Genomic DNA, 18,143 nt, shown 5'->3' on the forward strand with positions numbered 1-18,143 from the left:
TAGATTAGAGATATAGGGTCCCCATTTTTCCATAAACAATTTAAACCTGACTTGCGTATTTCCCATTCCATCAAAATTTGAGCTAATACACTATGTTTTAAGACTCTTACAGTAGGAGGGTTTCTTTTCAGGTAATTCTGAAAAATAAGGTGTCTTGCCTATAATATAATGTTTTGAATGCAAAGTCTTGACTCTGGATGTATTCCCAAATTGCATAGAAATAATATGTTATTGAGAGATAGTTTAATAGTAGTGTTTATAACTTTGGTAGATAGCCAGTGACTGACCATTCTCCACAACCTAACCATCCTTGGGAAATTCTATATCATATGCAATGTATCTGCCTTGCTAGCTTTACAACATGGGCAGTTGCTCTCATCCTTCCCTGTCCAGTGGTAAAATTGTTTGGGTGATACGTATACATTGTGGAGCGGTTTAAAATGTGATTCTCTGAACTCTGAAAAGAGAGTGGCCCTCCTAACCGTTCAAATGCTTTTTGTAAGTGTTTCAACCGAGGTCACCTCCCCTAAGAGAGAAGTCCATCTGTGTGGCATGTCTAGAAGATTTTTCTACTAATCAGAGTCATAAGCAGAGAGCAAATTGGTGAAATTGATGTTATGCCTCCTTTAACCCAATCCAAGATTTTAACGGCTTTAGTCTCCTTTAGGGCATTATACATAACAAGAATACTGTTAAGATAATGCCTAGGTTACAGTTAAGCAAATTGGTGTGTTGGTGGAAGATCACATTTATTGCATAGATCTCTGAATGCTAGCATGTGTTTACCGCCCTCTGTGAGTGTTTGCCCTACGGTATGGATGCCTCTCCTTTTTCCAAGTGTGAAAGGCTTTGGTAGATATACCTGCAGGGAATTCTGGATTCCTTTGCCATGGTAAGTACTTTACTAGCTTATGGTTAGTTCCCAAACATTTGCACAACAACCTCCAAGCTCTCACTGGCTGTTCCAAAACAGCATTTCTGTTCAACCACTTATTAGACTGAGCTAAAGTCATGTGGGGCAAGAACTCTATCGACTATGGCTTAATTAGTTACTCTTCTAGCTTAGGATTTGTGACTTGTTGGCTACGTGTTAGCCTGTTAGCCAGTCTGCTACTATTTTACATTGTGCTGAAAAATTGTATAATTCGATGTTAGGCAGTGCTAAGCCCCATGATTCTTTAGGTACTGTCAGTTTTGTATAACTTACTGTGTGTTTTTTGTTTGCCCATATGAATTAAAGTATTAGTTGTTTTAAGAATCTGAGGTCTGAATGTCTAAGAATAGCTGGGAGCATCTGAAACAAATATAACATTTTGGGAAATCATTTTAACCAAGCTCACCCTCCCTGACAGTGAAAGTGGCAACTTCTGCAAGTCTTCTACTAGAGATTCAAGTTTTCCCATAAACGGTTTATAGTTGATATGGTACCACTTCCTAGGATCAGTGTGTAACAGTATTCCTAGGTATTTAAAGTTTTCTGAAACAATTTTAAATTCATATCCTGGTATAAAATTGGATGAGTGGGGTGCAAGCCAGACTAGTTCAGTTTTATCTGTATTAATTTGGTACCCTGAGTTTTTCCCGAAATGTTCTATTATTTTCATTATTTTTGGCAAGTTTTCTTGGGGGTCTTGAATAAAAAAGATCATGTCATCTGCAAATAATGAGAGATGCAGGTCAGAGTCACCGACTGTTTTCTAATTTTCCAAGCTAGAGGTTCGATTGCTATGTCAAATAGTAGGGGTGAGAGAGGGCAACCCTGTCTCGTTCCCCTCTGTAATGGGAAGTTTGGAGTTCGGAAACCATTGATTAATAGGGATGCTAATAGTGAGTTCTAAAGTGTTGCTAACGCTTGAGTGAATGGACCCTTAATACCTATGTGGTGTATTGTTGTGAATAAATGGTCTCACAGAACCTTGTCGAAGGCTTTTTCTGCATCTAGAAGGAGCAGGACAGCCTCACCCTGTATGTTTTTGTGTTTAGAATATGATTCCTGCCAGTAATGCTGTAGGACCTTTTGAACCCTTCGTATATTTAGAACAGATGATCTACCCTTAACAAAGCCTGTCTAATATTCATGTATTATGTTTGGAAGTATAAGGGAAAGTCTGTTCGCCAGAATTTTTGTAAATATTTTGTAATCTTGATTTAACAAGGATATTGGTCTATAAGAGTGAGGTAATAAGGGATCTCTGCCTGACTTGTGTATTATACTAATGTTAGCCTCTGCAAAACGAGTAGATAGATTAACTGTACCTTCTAGTATAGCATTATAGAGGTTTGCCAGGATGAACATATCTCCTCATTCATAATCTTATAAAATTACCCTGGTAGACCATCTGGTCCAGGTGCTTTAGTCAGTGGAATTAATTTGATGACGTCATGGACTTCTAGTGGTGTGACTCTTTGGTTGAGGGCAATGAGATTGTCCTCTACTAGTTTGGGTAGATTGATGGTTTGCCAGTAGTTTCCCTGTTCTATTCCCAAACCTATAGTATCTAGTCATGGTCTTAGAGTGAGCATAGTTAGCCTGCTGATGTAAATAGTCATCCCTCTGTGTTTTTGCCTCTATGTATTTTGTTTTATTCACTATAGTGGAGTGTCTCAGATATTTATTTTGTGCATTCAGCACTTTTTTTAGGAGGAGTTCTCCTCTCTCTCTGTGTTTTTTCTTAATGCCTCTTGCGTAGGAGGATATAACCCCCTAAGTACAGCATTCACTGCCTCCCAGAAGAGCAAATGATCTCCTATGTATTCTGCATTCAGAGTTTGGTAGGAAAGCCACTCCCCCAGGATGTATCTATAAAAATCAGGGTCCCTATAAAGGTATGTGGGAAAAACTCATTTATCTCGGTGTTGTGCTACTTGGCCCATCTGCATTTTTAGTGAAACTGGTGCGTGGTCTGAGTCACTTCTTCTATTTTAGTTTCCATAATCTTAGAGTCTAAAGCCTTTGAAGTCAAAAAGTAGTCTATTCTAGACAATGTAGCACAACCCGTGATACTAATTGTCTCTCTCATATCTCATCTTGGATGTCCTCTCACTAGCTCAAGCTAAATCTCTCCAAAACTGAGCTCCTTATTTCCCCCCTTCTTCCAAAATCTCCACCCACCATTTCTCTATAACTGTTGATAACTCCATCATTACCCCAACCCCACATGCCCGATGTCTTGGGGTCACACTTGACTCAGATCTATATTTCACTCCTCACATTCAGTCCTTGGCTAAAGCCTGCCGCTTCCACCTTAAAAACATCTCTAAAATTAGACATTTCCTTACACAAGACACAACTAAGATTTTAATCCACTCTCTCATCCTTTCCTGCCTCGACTACTACAACTCCATCCTCTCTGGTCTCCCTAGTTGCTGCCTATCTCCTTTACAATCCATAATTAACGCCTCTGCCATGCTCATCTTCCTTACGCGTCACTCTTCATCTGAGGCACCTCTCTGCCAATCCCTTCACTGGCTTCCTCTTGCCTCCAGGATTAAACACAACATTCTCACTCTGACACACAAAGCCCTCATCTGCACTCCTCCCCCCTACATCTCAAACCTTGTCTCCAGATACTCTCCCTCCCATCCCCTTCGCTCCGCTCATAATCTCATACTCTCCTCCTCTCTTATAACCTCCTCACATTCCAGTTTACAAGATTTTTCCAGACTGGCTCCCATGTTATGGAACTCTCTGCCTCGCTCGACAAGACTCTCCCCTAGTTTTGAAAGCTTCAAGCGCTCCCTGAAGACTCTACTATTCAGGGATGCATACAACCTACACTAACTTTCCTATCTCCACTGCTATCCCCTTAAACCCCACAGCATGTAAGCCTGCAAGCCCAGCTGTTTGTAGTGCCCATTCATAAGAGCCGACTACAACAGTGCAACTCTCGGCAGGGCCCTGTACCCACTTTACCTCTGTAAATGTTATTTTGTATACCCCCTATGATCATAGCGCTGCGGAATCTGTTGGTGCTCTACAAATACCTGATAATAAATAATAATAACAATGTATCCTTAGCTAACAACATACATGTATAATCTTTAACTTCTGGGTGTGTCTCTCTCCAAATGTCATGCATGTTCAGGGCATGAAGGATCTAAATATTAATGATTCTTTTTTTTAATTATTTTGGGTGCGGGGCTTTACTCCTAATGCTGCTGGGTTTCTGAATCTGTCCGCTGGTGTCTGTGGGGCTATATTAAAATCTTCTCCTATAATCATAGGGGAGGATGTAAAGCTTAACATTTGGGATTGGAAGGAGCTCCAAAACTCTTTTTTGGGGGTTTGTGGGCCATACAGCCCTGCCAGTGTGAAAACTTGATTTTGGATATCAAGGTGTATTATCTCCCAAATAGGTCAATTTTAGTGTTTAATATGCGATAAGGAAGGCTCTTTCTAAACAGTATAACCACCCCTCTTGCCCTCTTTGCCTCATAGGGTGTAAAAATAACTTCCCCCACCCAACTTTTTTGTAGCTTGCGATGTTCTATTATATTTAAGTGGGTTTCTTCTAGAATTGCTATATCCACCCCCTGCTTGTGGAAGTACCTCAATATAGATAGTCTTTTCTGGGGAGATGTAATGCCCCTTACGTTCCAACTTATGATCTTTAGGTCAGTGAGTGCCATGTCTTATGTAATGTTTGTGGTCTGTCTAAAGAAGAGTAAATTAGTAAATACCTGGATAGGAGTTTCGTTGACTGGAGATGGAGCTTCAGTAGCTTAGGACCTCGAGGAGGTTGTAGCTGTCGCGCCCCAGGGAGCAGAGAAGTTTGACAATTCCCAAACACATAAACAAGAATAGAAGCATGAGAAAATATTATAACAAAATATAACATATGGCACAAATAAAAACATAACTGTCTAGCTAACATTGCTGTCTTAGCCAGAAAATATTAAGGTTAAACCTACTACTTCAATGCCCGCCCTACAAACTGCCATTGTGTGACTTGAATTATTCCCCGCCCCACCCTAACTTAAAGGGACACTAAACCCAAATTTTTTGCCTGACCTCTGTATCAGCAATCCTCTGTTCTGCCTGCTGCACTCTTGCGGTGAAACTTTTAAAATTTGTGGAGAGTGAGTTGACTACAGTCTGTAGCTGCTCAATTTTAGGTAGGAACAGCGCTGAGAGCTGGGTCACAATTGGGGGTGCCTCTTGGAGCGTATGTTCCGCCATTATAGGAGCTGTGTTCTCTGCTGTATGTATTTCAGCTTGATGTTTCGCTTTTTTCTGCTTATCTTTGTTTTTCTTTGTTTTTTTTTGCCATGGTTTTGGCTCACTTAGTATTTCTGCATGCAGTACCTCTCAGTTCCGCTGGACCACACCGGGGGATGTATTAGAGGTTTAGACCCAAGGGTTTTAGAAGCAGATCAATGCCATATACACAGAAGGGGCAGTGAGGACAATCAGGGATTTATCGTCTGTTTGTATTGTGTGAGTCTCTATTGACAGAATGTTCCAGTGTGTAATCGCGTGTGCTGTTTTACAGGCCTATGTCCCCTCTAAGCGTGTGGAAGGGGTAGTTGTGTGCGTTGCCTCACCGCTCAATCACTACACAGTTATCAAAGCAGTTCCTTTGTGTCTGGACCTCACCGGCCTTTCATGAGTATTTCTGGTTGCAGCTTTGTCCTGCGTGTAACTTCCTGTGTGGTGTTTGCTGTTAATGGATCCAAGATGGTGCCGTCTGTTTGTGCTTCTGGCTTTTCTATACGGTTCTGTGGTAAGGGTGATGTTGTACCTTTCACAATGTATTAGCGCAAAGCTTCTTGCTCCTTCATTTCCTTTGGGCTCAGCTTAGCAAGGATGGCTTGTGGGAGCCTATAAACGGTGATAGCTAGCCGATGTTAATGCTAGATACACAGAGCTCTTTGCTCGCACTGCTATCCCGTTGCTCCACTCACCGGAAGTCCGAGACAAACCTTTTTTAACTACTCAAAGATTAGGTTGTTACCCTTTTCTAAGGTGCTGCAAACAGCAACAACGTGATTAAAGGGAATAATTTCTATCACCCACAGATCAAAAATGTAAAATCTCAGGTTATTATACCTGTAATACAGATTATGCGATTTATTTGATTAAATGTCCATGTGCACAGCGCAAGATTGTTCGGGTTTGGCCTGAACTAAAGGTGGCAACCCTATTCTCAAAGTCATGCACACTCAGGTTATTCAGGCAGGAAGCACACTCTCTGCTTCTTTTACCTATAGTCTGTGACCATTCTTATATGCATACAAGGCATGCTAGGAGTTACCAAAGATGAGATGTGGTAGGGGAGTATGGACACTCTGTATGCTGACAATCAGCTTTAATTAAAGTACATGCAAAAGGAACTGAGGGTGCACAGAAAAAATATGGTGGTGAGCCTAAAAGCACTAAACTTTCCACCTAAGACTTTTTTAATATGGTAAAAAAACTAAAACTTTTACCTAGAGCAATGCACAGTTATCCTGTTACTAACTATGGTAGCTCTGTCTACACACTCTCTAGAGTCTAGAGGACTTGTCTCATGTCAGGATTTCCTTGGCAGAGGCACAAGTAAGGTGTTATTTTACCTTGCTTAGCAAGGCTACTGGAATGCTTAGCAATGTGCTACTGAACATATAATCTACCGGTAAAGGGCTTGATTACAAGTGGAGCGCAAATATAGCCATTATCTAAATGTGCACAAGCTTTTTATATACCCACTTTCTGAGGCCCCAGCTCCTACTGAGCATGTACCAGTCTCACAGGATACACATATATGCAATCTGAGATTTGCTGATGGTTGTCAAATGGTGCATTAGGAAGGAAAATGTAATGGAAATTTGTCAGAAAAAAATAAAACTTTTATTACTCAAACTAACGCCTAGATTTAGAGTTCTGCGGCCAAAAGGGGTGCGTTAGCTACGCGTGCTTTTTTCTGGCCGCACCTTTTAAATACCACTGGTATTGAGAGTTCACAGAATGGCTGCGTTAGGCTCCAAAAAAGGAGCGTAGAGCATATTTAACGCAACTTCAACTCTCGATACCAACGGTGCTTACGGACGCGGCCATCTTAAAAAACGTGCTCGTGCACGATTCCCCCATAGAAAATAATGGGGCTGTTTGAGCTGAAAAAAAACCTAACACCTGTAAAAAAGCCGCGTTCAGCTCCTAACGCAGCCCCATTGTTTGCTATGGGGAAACACTTCCTACGTCTGCACCTAACACTCTAACATGTACCCCGAGTCTAAACACCCCTAACCTTACACTTATTAACCCCTATTCTGCCGCCCCCGCTATCGCTGACACCTGCATATTTTTTTTTAACTCCTAATCTGCCGCTCCGTAAACCGCCGCTACTTACATTATCCCTATGTACCCCTAATCTGCTGCCCCTAACACCGCCGACCCCTATATTATATTTATTAACCCCTAATCTGCCCCCCACAACGTCGCCTCCACCTGCCTACACTTATTAACCCCTAATCTGCCGACCGGACCGCACCGCTATTATAATAAAGTTATTAACCCCTAATCCGCCTCACTCCCGCCTCAATAACCCTATAATAAATAGTATTAACACCTAACTTCAAACATTAACCCCTAATCTGCCGACTGGAGCTCATCGCTATTCTAATAAATGTATTAACCCCTAAAGCTAAGTCTAACCCTAACACTAACACCCCCCTAAGTTAAATATAATTTAAATCTAACGAAATTAATTAACTCTTATTAAATAAATTATTCCTATTTAAAGCTAAATACTTACCTGTAAAATAAATCCTAATATAGCTACAATATAAATTATAATTATATTATAGCTATTTTAGGATTTATATTTATTTTACAGGTAACTTTGTATTTATTTTAACCAGGTACAATAGCTATTGAATAGTTAAGAACTATTTAATAGCTAAAATAGTTAAAATAATTACAAATTTACCTGTAAAATAAATCCTAACCTAAGTTACAATTAAACCTAACACTACACTATCAATAAATAAATTAAATAAAATACCTACAATTATCTACAATTAAACCTTACACAACACTATCAATAAATGAATTAAATACAATACCTACAAATAACTACAATGAAATAAACTAACTAAAGTACAAAAAATAAAAAAGAACTAAGTTACAAAAAATAAAAAAATATTTACAAACATAAGAAAAATATTACAACAATTTTAAACTAATTACACCTACTCTAAGCCCCCTAATAAAATAACAAAGACCCCCAAAATAAAAAAATGCCCTACCCTATTCTAAATTAAAAAAGTTCAAAGCTCTTTTACCTTACCAACCCTAAACAGGGGCCTTTGCGGGGCATGCCCCAAGAAATTCAGCTCTTTTGCCTGCAAAAAAACACATACAATACCCCCCCCAACATTACAACCCACATACCCCTAATCTAACCCAAACCCCCCTTAAATAAACCTAACACTAAGCCCCTGAAGATCTTCCTACCATATCTTCACCTCACCGGGTTTCACCGATCGGTCCTGGCTCCAAAATCTTCATCCAACCCAAGCGGGGGCTGGCGATCCATAATCCTGCGGCTGAAGAGGTCCAGAAGAGGCTCCAAAGTCTTCATCCTATCCGGGAAGAAGAGGCGATCCAGACCGGCAACCATCTTGATCCAAGTGGCATCTTCTATCTTCATCCGATGAGGAACGGCTCCATTGTGAAGACCTCCAGCGCGGACCAATCTTCTTCCGTCGACGTCCAACTGAAGAATGACGGTTCCTTTAAGGGACGTCATCCAAGATGGCGTCCCTCGAATTCCGATTGGCTGATAGGATTCTATCAGCCAATCGGAATTAAGGTAGGAAAATTCTGATTGGCTGATGGAATCAGCCAATCAGAATCAAGTTCAATCCGATTGGCTGATCCGATCAGCCAATCAGATTGAGCTCGCATTCTATTGGTTGATCGGAACAGCCAATAGAATGCAAGCTCAATCTGATTGGCTGATCGGATCAGCCAATCGGATTGAACTTGATTCTGATTGGCTGATTCCATCAGCCAATCAGAATATTCCTACCTTAATTCCGATTGGCTGATAGAATCCTATCAGCCAATCGGAATTCGAGGGACGCCATCTTGGATGACGTCATTTAAAGGAACCTTCATTCTTCAGTTGGACGTTGAACGAAGAGGATGGATCCGTGCCGGAGGTCTTCAAGATCAGCCGCTCGTCATCCGATGGAACAACATAGAAGATGCGGCTTGGATGAAGATGTTTGCCGGTCCGGATGTCCTCTTCTGCCCGGATAGGATGAAGATTTCTTCCCGAAGATGGACTTCTTCATTTGCCGCTTGGGTCCAGACTTCAGCCGGAGGATGGACGTCACTCTTCAGCCCCTGCTTGGCTTGGATGAACATTTCAGAGGCTCTTCTGGACAGATCGGGACCCGGTGTGGTGAAGACAAGGTAGGGAGATCTTCAGGGGCTTAGTGTTAGGTTTATTTAAGGGGGGTTTGGGTTAGATTAGGGGTATGTGGGTGGTGGGTTGTAATGTTGGGGGGGGTATTGTATGTGTTTTTTTACAGGCAAAAGAGTTGAATTTCTTGGGGCATGCCCCACAAAGGGCCCTGTTCAGGGCTGGTAAGGTAAAAGAGCTTTGAACTTTTTTAATTTAGAATAGGGTAGGGCATTTTTTTTATTTTGGGGGGCTTTGTAATTTTATTAGGGGGCTTAGAGTAGGTGTAATTAGTTTAAAATTGTTGTAATATTTTTCTAATGTTTGTAAATATTTTATTATTTTTTGTAACTTAGTTCTTTTTTATTTTTTGTACTTTAGTTAGTTTATTTAATTGTAGGTATTTGTAGGTATTGTATTTAATTAATTTATTGATAGTGTAGTGTTAGGTTTAATTGTAGGTAATTGTAGGTATTTTATTTAATTTATTTATTGATAGTGTAGTGTTAGGTTTAATTGTAACTTAGGTTAGGATTTATTTTACAGGTCATTTTAACTATTTTAGCTATTAAATAGTTCTTAACTATTTAATAGCTATTGTACCTGGTTAAAATAAATACAAAGTTACCTGTAAAATAAATATAAATCCTAAAATAGCTATAATATAATTATAATTTATATTGTAGCTATATTAGGGTTTATTTTACAGGTAAGTATTTAGCTTTAAATAGGAATAATTTATTTAATAAGAGTTAATTTATTTCGTTAGATTTAAATTATATTTAACTTAGGGGGGTGTTAGGGTTAGGGTTAGACTTAGCTTTAGGGGTTAATCCATTTATTACAGTAGCGGCGAGATTCGGTCGGCAGATTAGGGGTTAATAATTGAAGTTAGGTGTCGGCGATGTTAGGGAGGGAAGATTAGGGGTTAATACTATTTATTATAGGGTTATTGAGGCGGGAGTGAGGCGGATTAGGGGTTAATAACTTTATTATAGTAGCGGTGCGGTCCGCTCGGCAGATTAGGGGTTAATAAGTGTAGGCAGGAGGAGGCGACGTTGAGGGGGGCAGATTAGGGGTTAATAAATATAATATAGGGGTCGGGGTGTTAGGGGCAGAAGATTAGGGGTACATAAGGATAACGTAGGTAGCGGCAAGATTCGGTCGGCAGATTAGGGGTTAATAATTGAAGTTAGGTGTCGGCGATGTTAGGGAGGGAAGATTAGGGGTTAATACTATTTATTATAGGGTTATTGAGGCGGGAGTGAGGCGGATTAGGAGTTAATAACTTTATTATAGTAGCGGTGCGGTCCGCTCGGCAGATTAGGGGTTAATTATTGTAGGTAGCTGGCGGCGACGTTGTGGGGGGCAGGTTAGGGGTTAATAAATATAATATAGGGGTCGGCGGTGTTAGGGGCAGCAGATTAGGGGTACATAAGTATAACGTAGGTGGCTGTCGGCAGATTAGGGGTTAAAAAATGTAATCGAGTGGTGGCGATGTGGGGGGACCTCGGTTTAGGGGTACATAGGTAGTTTATGGGTGTTAGTGTACTTTAGAGCACAGTAGTTAAGAGCTTTATAAACCGGCGTTAGCCCAGAAAGCTCTTAACTACTGACTTTTTTCTGCGGCTGGAGTTTTGTCGTTAGATTTCTAACTTCACTTCAGCCACGACTCTAAATACCGGAGTTAGAAAGATCCCATTGAAAAGATAGGATACGCAATTGACGTAAGGGGATCTGCGGTATGGAAAAGTCGCAGCTGAAAAGTGAGCGTTGCTGCGTTAGACCCTTTCCTGACTGACTCCAAATACCAGAGGGCGGTAAAAACCAGCGTTAGGAGCCTCTAACGCTCGTTTTGACGGCTACCGCCCAACTCTAAATCTAGGCCTAAGTGATTTTGCGTTGTCTTTGTATTGTACATTTATTGATTATGCTATTCTAATGGGGGAAAAATAGCAATATAGATCCATTATTTAGTTTGCCTCTGAAATGTGCACTCTCTCCAAAGAGACTGGAGTCTCTCCATCTTACTTAAAGGGACACTGAACCCAATTTTTTTCTTTTGTGATTTAGACAGAGCATGACATTTTAAGCAACTTTCTAATTTACTCCTATTATTAAATTTTCTTCATTCTCTTGGTATCTTTATTTGAAATGCAAGAATGTAAGTTTAGATGCCGGCCCATTTTTGGTGAACAACCTGGGTTGTCCTTGCTGATTGGTGGATAAATTCATCCACCAATAAAAAAGTGCTATCCAGAGTGCTGAACCAAAAAAAGCTTAGATGTCTTCTTTTTCAAATAAAGATAGCAAGAGAACAAAGAAAAATTGATAATCAGAGTAAATTAGAAAATTGCTTAAAATTGCATGCTCTGTCTGAATCACGAAAGAAAAAATTTAGGTTCAGTGTCCCTTTAAAGGGACTTGAAACCTAAACATTTTCTTTCATAATTCAGAAAAAACAAAGGTTTTAAACAACTTACCAATTTGCTTCTATTATTTTGATTCATTCATTCATTCATTCATTCATTCATTCATTCATTTGTTATCCTTATTTGAAAAGCATATCTAGGTAGGCTCAAGAGCAGCAATGCATTACTGGGAGCTAGCTGCTGATTAGTTGCTGCAGAAAGTGCCTCTTTTCATTGGTTCATCAGATGTTTTCGGATAGCTCCCAGTAGTAATAGAAGTAGTAATAGCTGATCCTTCAAAAAAGGATAACAAGAAAATGAAGCAAATTGGATAAAAGAAGTAAATTGGAAAGTTGTTTAAAATCACATGTAGTATTTGAATCATGAAAAATAAGAAAAACAAAAAGGTTGGATTTCATGTCCCTTTAAGTATGGTAAAATTGACCTACCATGACGTAAAGTGAATGTAAACGTTCATGAATAAGTGCCCGGTTTTTAAAATATTATTAAAAACAGGGGCACTTTCATTCATGAAAATTTACATTGCAGCGGTTTTTTTTTTAAATACTTACCTTTTTCTTCAGCAAAGCCGGATCAGCAATAACCTGCCCGCGACTCCTCTGTACTTAGCACTTCAATGAAGAAGCCGGTTTCGTCTTTGCTGACGTAAGTACAGAGGAGCCGCGGGCGGGTGATCACCGGTCCGGCTTTGCTGAAGAAAAGGATATATTTTTTAAAATGCTGCAATGTAAACTTTCATGAATGAAAGTGCCCCTGTTTTTAATAGTATTTTTAAAAAACGTGCACTTATTAATGAAAGTTTACATTCACTTTAATGTAATGCACAATTCTGGCCTTGATTATTATCTTTTATTAATTGATAAATGTGGCTAAATGTTCCCTGAAATACTTATATTCTAGTATATGTAATACTTATATTCTAGTATATATAATACTTATATTCTAGTATATGTAATACTTATATTCTAGTATATGTAATACTTATATTCTAGTATATATAATACTTATATTCTAGTATATGTAATACTTATATTCTAGTATATATAATACTTATATTCTAGTATATATAATACTTATATTCTAGTATATGTAATACTTATATTCTAGTATATGTAATACTTATATTCTAGTATATGTAATACTTATATTCTAGTATATGTAATACTTATATTCTAGTATATGTAATACTTATATTCTAGTATATGTAATACTTATATTCTAGTATATGTAATACTTATATTCTAGTATATGTAATACTTATATTCTAGTATATGTAATACTTATATTCTAGTATATATAATACTTATATTCTAGTATATGTAATACTTATATTCTAGTATATATAATACTTATATTCTAGTATATATAATACTTATATTCTAGTATATATAATACTTATATTCTAGTATATGTAATACTTATATTCTAGTATATATAATACTTATATTCTAGTATATATAATACTTATATTCTAGTATATATAATACTTATATGCTAGTATATATAATACTTATATTCTAGTATATGTAATACTTATATTCTAGTATATATAATACTTATATTCTAGTATATGTAATACTTATATTCTAGTATATATAATACTTATATTCTAGTATATGTAATACTTATATTCTAGTATATATAATACTTATATTCTAGTATATATAATACTTATATTCTAGTATATGTAATACTTATATTCTAGTATATATAATACTTATATTCTAGTATATATAATACTTATATTCTAGTATATATAATACTTATATTCTAGTATATATAATACTTATATTCTAGTATATGTAATACTTATATTCTAGTATATGTAATACTTATATTCTAGTATATGTAATACTTATATTCTAGTATATATAATACTTATATTCTAGTATATATAATACTTATATTCTAGTATATGTAATACTTATATTCTAGTATATGTAATACTTATATTCTAGTATATGTAATACTTATATTCTAGTATATATAATACTTATATTCTAGTATATATAATACTTATATTCTAGTATATATAATACTTATATTCAAGTATATATAATACTTATATTCTAGTATATGTAATACTTATATTCTAGTATATATAATACTTATATTCTAGTATATGTAATACTTATATTCTAGTATATATAATACTTATATTCTAGTATATGTAATACTTATATTCTAGTATATGTAATACTTATATTCTAGTATATGTAATACTTATATTCTAGTATATGTAATACTTATATTCTAGTATACATAATACTTATATTCTAGTATACGTAATACTTATATTCTAGTATATGTAATACTTATATTCTAGTATATGTAATACTTATATTCTAGTATATGTAATACTTATATTCTAGTATATGTAATACTTATATTCTAGTATATGTAATACTTATATTCTAGTATATGTAATACTTATATTCTAGTATATGTAATACTTATATTCTAGTATATATAATACTTATATTCTAGTATATATAATACTTATATTCTAGTATGTGTAATACTTATATTCTAGTATATGTAATACTTATATTCTAGTATATGTAATACTTATATTCTAGTATATGTAATACTTATATTCTAGTATATATAATACTTATATTCTAGTATATGTAATACTTATATTCTAGTATATGTAATACTTATATTCTAGTATATGTAATACTTATATTCTAGTATATGTAATACTTATATTCTAGTATATGTAATACTTATATTCTAGTATATGTAATACTTATATTCTAGTATATGTAATACTTATATTCTAGTATATGTAATACTTATATTCTAGTATATGTAATACTTATATTCTAGTATATGTAATACTTATATTCTAGTATATATAATACTTTGAGATTGTAAAGTACTATAAAATGTTTAACTATACCTAGTGAAAACAACTTTGCAATGTATTCTGAAAGTTTTTCAATTCTGATAATTGAAAGTGCATATTGCAGATTAAAAACAACAACATATCTGCCCTTAAAGGGACACTAAACCCAATTTTTTTTCTTTCGTCATTCAGATAGAGCATGCTATTTTAATCAACTTTCTAATTTACTCCTATTATCAAATTTTCTTCATTCTCTTGGTATCTTTATTTGAAATGCAAGAATGTAAGTTTCGATGCCGGCCCATTTTTGGTGAAGAACCTGGGTTGTTCTTGCTGATTGGTGGATACATTCACCCACCAATAAACAAGTGCTGTCCAGTGTTCTGAGCAAAAAAAAATAGCTTAGATGCCTTCTTTTTCAAATAAAGATATCAAGAGAACAAAGAAAAATTGCTAAAAGGAGTAAATTGAAAAGTTGCTTAAAATTGCATGCTCTATCTGAATCACACAAGAAAAAATATGGGTTCAGTGTCCCTTTAATTGTCATCAGGGGCAAGATTAGGGGCGACTCCGGTTTATACGCGGTTTTGGTTACACATATAAATGCGGCACATATATTTCACCCGTCGCTGTCAGGGTGTCAGGAATCAGACTGAGACGAGAAGTGCAAAAATAACCACACCTTTATTAATAGCAAAAAATAAAAAAAAGTCCACAAAACAAATAACAAGCCAGGAATCAAAACCAGAGCTGGTAGTCAGACGAGCCGAGTAAGGAGCCAAAGCAAATAGTCAGACGAGCCGAGTCAGGAGCCAAAGCGAGTAGTCAGACGTGCCGGAATCAGGAACAAGGAGAACAACAGAGTCAGGAACAAGCCAGGGATCAGGAACCAGGAGGGACGTCAGACAGCCAGGTAATACACAGGAGCTCTCAAAAACAGGTCTGAGACAACGCAAGGGCAAAGCATACTGAACAGAGGCCCTTTAAATAATAAGTGATGACATCACAATTCTGAGACTGCATCCTGTCTCACACGGATGATGAACACCAGTCTGGCCATAAAAGGAAGTGCAGGAAATGAGCAGCATCACACAGTATGCAACAGAGTCAGCAAGAGAGGTGAGTAAAATGGCTGCCAGCACATGGCAAATAAAGGAGGGAAAAAACCCTGACAGTACCCTCCCCTCAACGACCCCTCCCCCGCGGGAGGACAAAAGGCTTATTGGGGAAATGGGCATGGAAGGCACAGAGGAGGGTGGGAGCATGAAGATTAGAGGAGGGAACCCATGAACGCTCCTCCGGACCATAGCCCCTCCAGTGAACCAAATACTGTACGCGGCCCCTGGACATACGAGAGTCAATCATGCTGCTGACCTCATACTCCTCATGGTTATCAACAAAGATAGGACGGGGATGAAGCAACACAGTGGTAAACCGATTACAAACCAATGGTTTCAAGAGGGAGACATGAAAAACATTGGAGATGCGCATTGCAGGAGGAAGGTCAAGAGCGTAGGCCACGGGATTGACCCGTCGGAGTATTCAAAAAGGACCAACATAATGGGGAGCCAATTTATTGGAAGGCACACAAAGCTTCAAGTTGCAGGAGGACAGCCAAACTCTCTCACCAACCTGGTAGGAAGGTGCGGGCAGACGCCTACGATCGGCCTGGAACTTTTGGCGCTGCATAGAACGATGAAGGCAATCCTGAATCTGCACCCACGTGGAACGGAGTTGCCGGAGATGCTCCTCCAAAGCCAGAATACCCTGAGACATGAATGAATCGGGCAACAAGGATGGTTGAAACCCATAATTCGCCATGAACGGGGATAACTTGGAGGAATCATTAATAGCACTATTATGAGCAAACTCTGCCCAAGGTAACAGTTCAGACAAATTATTGCGGTGATCTGAGACATAGCAACGGAGGAACTGTTCCAGAGCTTGATTAGACCGTTCCGCAGCCCCATTGGATTGAGGGTGATATGCCGAGGAGAAGGAAAGCTGGATCCCCATTTGAGCACAAAAGGAACACCAAAATCTGGAGACAAACTGGCTACCCCGGTCCGACACTATCTCCTTGGGTAACCCATATAAACGGAAGACCTCCCGGGCAAAAATTTAAGCAAGCTCCTGAGCGGTAGGCAACTTCTTCAAGGGAATGCAATGTGACATTTTAGAAAAAACGGTCAACCACCATAAGGATAACAGTATTGCCATTGGAAACAGGGAGCTCGACAATGAAGTCCATGGAAAGATGTGTCCAAGGACGCTCACCATTAGCAATAGGTTGAAGAAGACCCACAGGAAGACGTCGAGGAGTCTTATTCTGTGCACAAATCATTTGGTTCTTGCCTGGGTGACCTGCGGCTTTAGGATAGTGGTAAGTGTACAAAAGTTTAGTTCAAAGATTCTCATGAACAAAACACTTACCACTAGGTTTCTCAGGAGGTGCATTGGTTTGTGCAGCCAGGATCTCCTCCCCCAAGGGAGAAGTCAAATTAGTATGTATGGTAGCCAAAATATGGTCAGGAGGTATAACTGGAGTAGGTACAGACTCCTCCTTGGACAGAGGCGAAAATTGTCGAGAGAGGGCATCAGCCCTAACATTCTTACTACCAGGCAGGTAGGAGACCACATAATTAAACCGAGACAAAAATAGCGCCCATCTGGCCTGTCAGGGTGACAAGCGTTTTGCTTCAGATAGATAAGTTAAATTCTTGTGGTCAGTAAGAATGAGCACTGGCATGCTAGTACCCTCGAGAAGATGCCAATTTTATAATTGCACTCCGCTGGAGACAATTTCTTAGAGAAGAAACCAGACGGATGCAAGGAACCGTCAGGCGTAGGACGTTGAGACAAGAGGGCACCTACTCCAGTCTCAGGCGCATCGACCTCAAGAACGAAAGGCAGGACAGCGTTAGGATGAGCCAGAACTGGAGCAGCAGCAAAGGCAGTTTTAAGACTATCAAAGGCCTTAATGGCAGTAGGTGACCAATGGAGTGGATCATTCTCTTTACGGGTCATGTCTGTGATAGGTTTGACCAAGGAAGAAAAGTTTTTAATAAACTTTCTATAGTAATTGGTGAACCCCAAAAAACATTGAATAGACCGAAGACAAACTGGGCGAGGCCACTGCAGAATTGCAGATAACTTGTCAGTATCCAGGAGAACCCTGCAACAGAGATAACATAACCTAGGAAGGTTACTTGAGTCTGATGGAACTCACATTTCTCGAGTTTACAAAACAGGCCATTCTCACGTAGTCTCTGAAGAACCCGTGTAACATCAGAACGATGAGCCTCAAGTGTGGGTGAATGTATGAGGATGTCGTCTCAGTACACCACAACACACTGTTGCAACATATTTTGTAGGACATCATTAATAAATTCCTGGAAAACAGCAGGAGCATTACATAGGCCAAAGGGCATTACAAGATACTCATAATCCCCGCTCCTGGTGTTAAATGAT

This window comes from Bombina bombina, chromosome 2, assembly GCF_027579735.1.
Source record: "Bombina bombina isolate aBomBom1 chromosome 2, aBomBom1.pri, whole genome shotgun sequence".
NCBI lineage: Eukaryota > Metazoa > Chordata > Amphibia > Anura > Bombinatoridae > Bombina > Bombina bombina.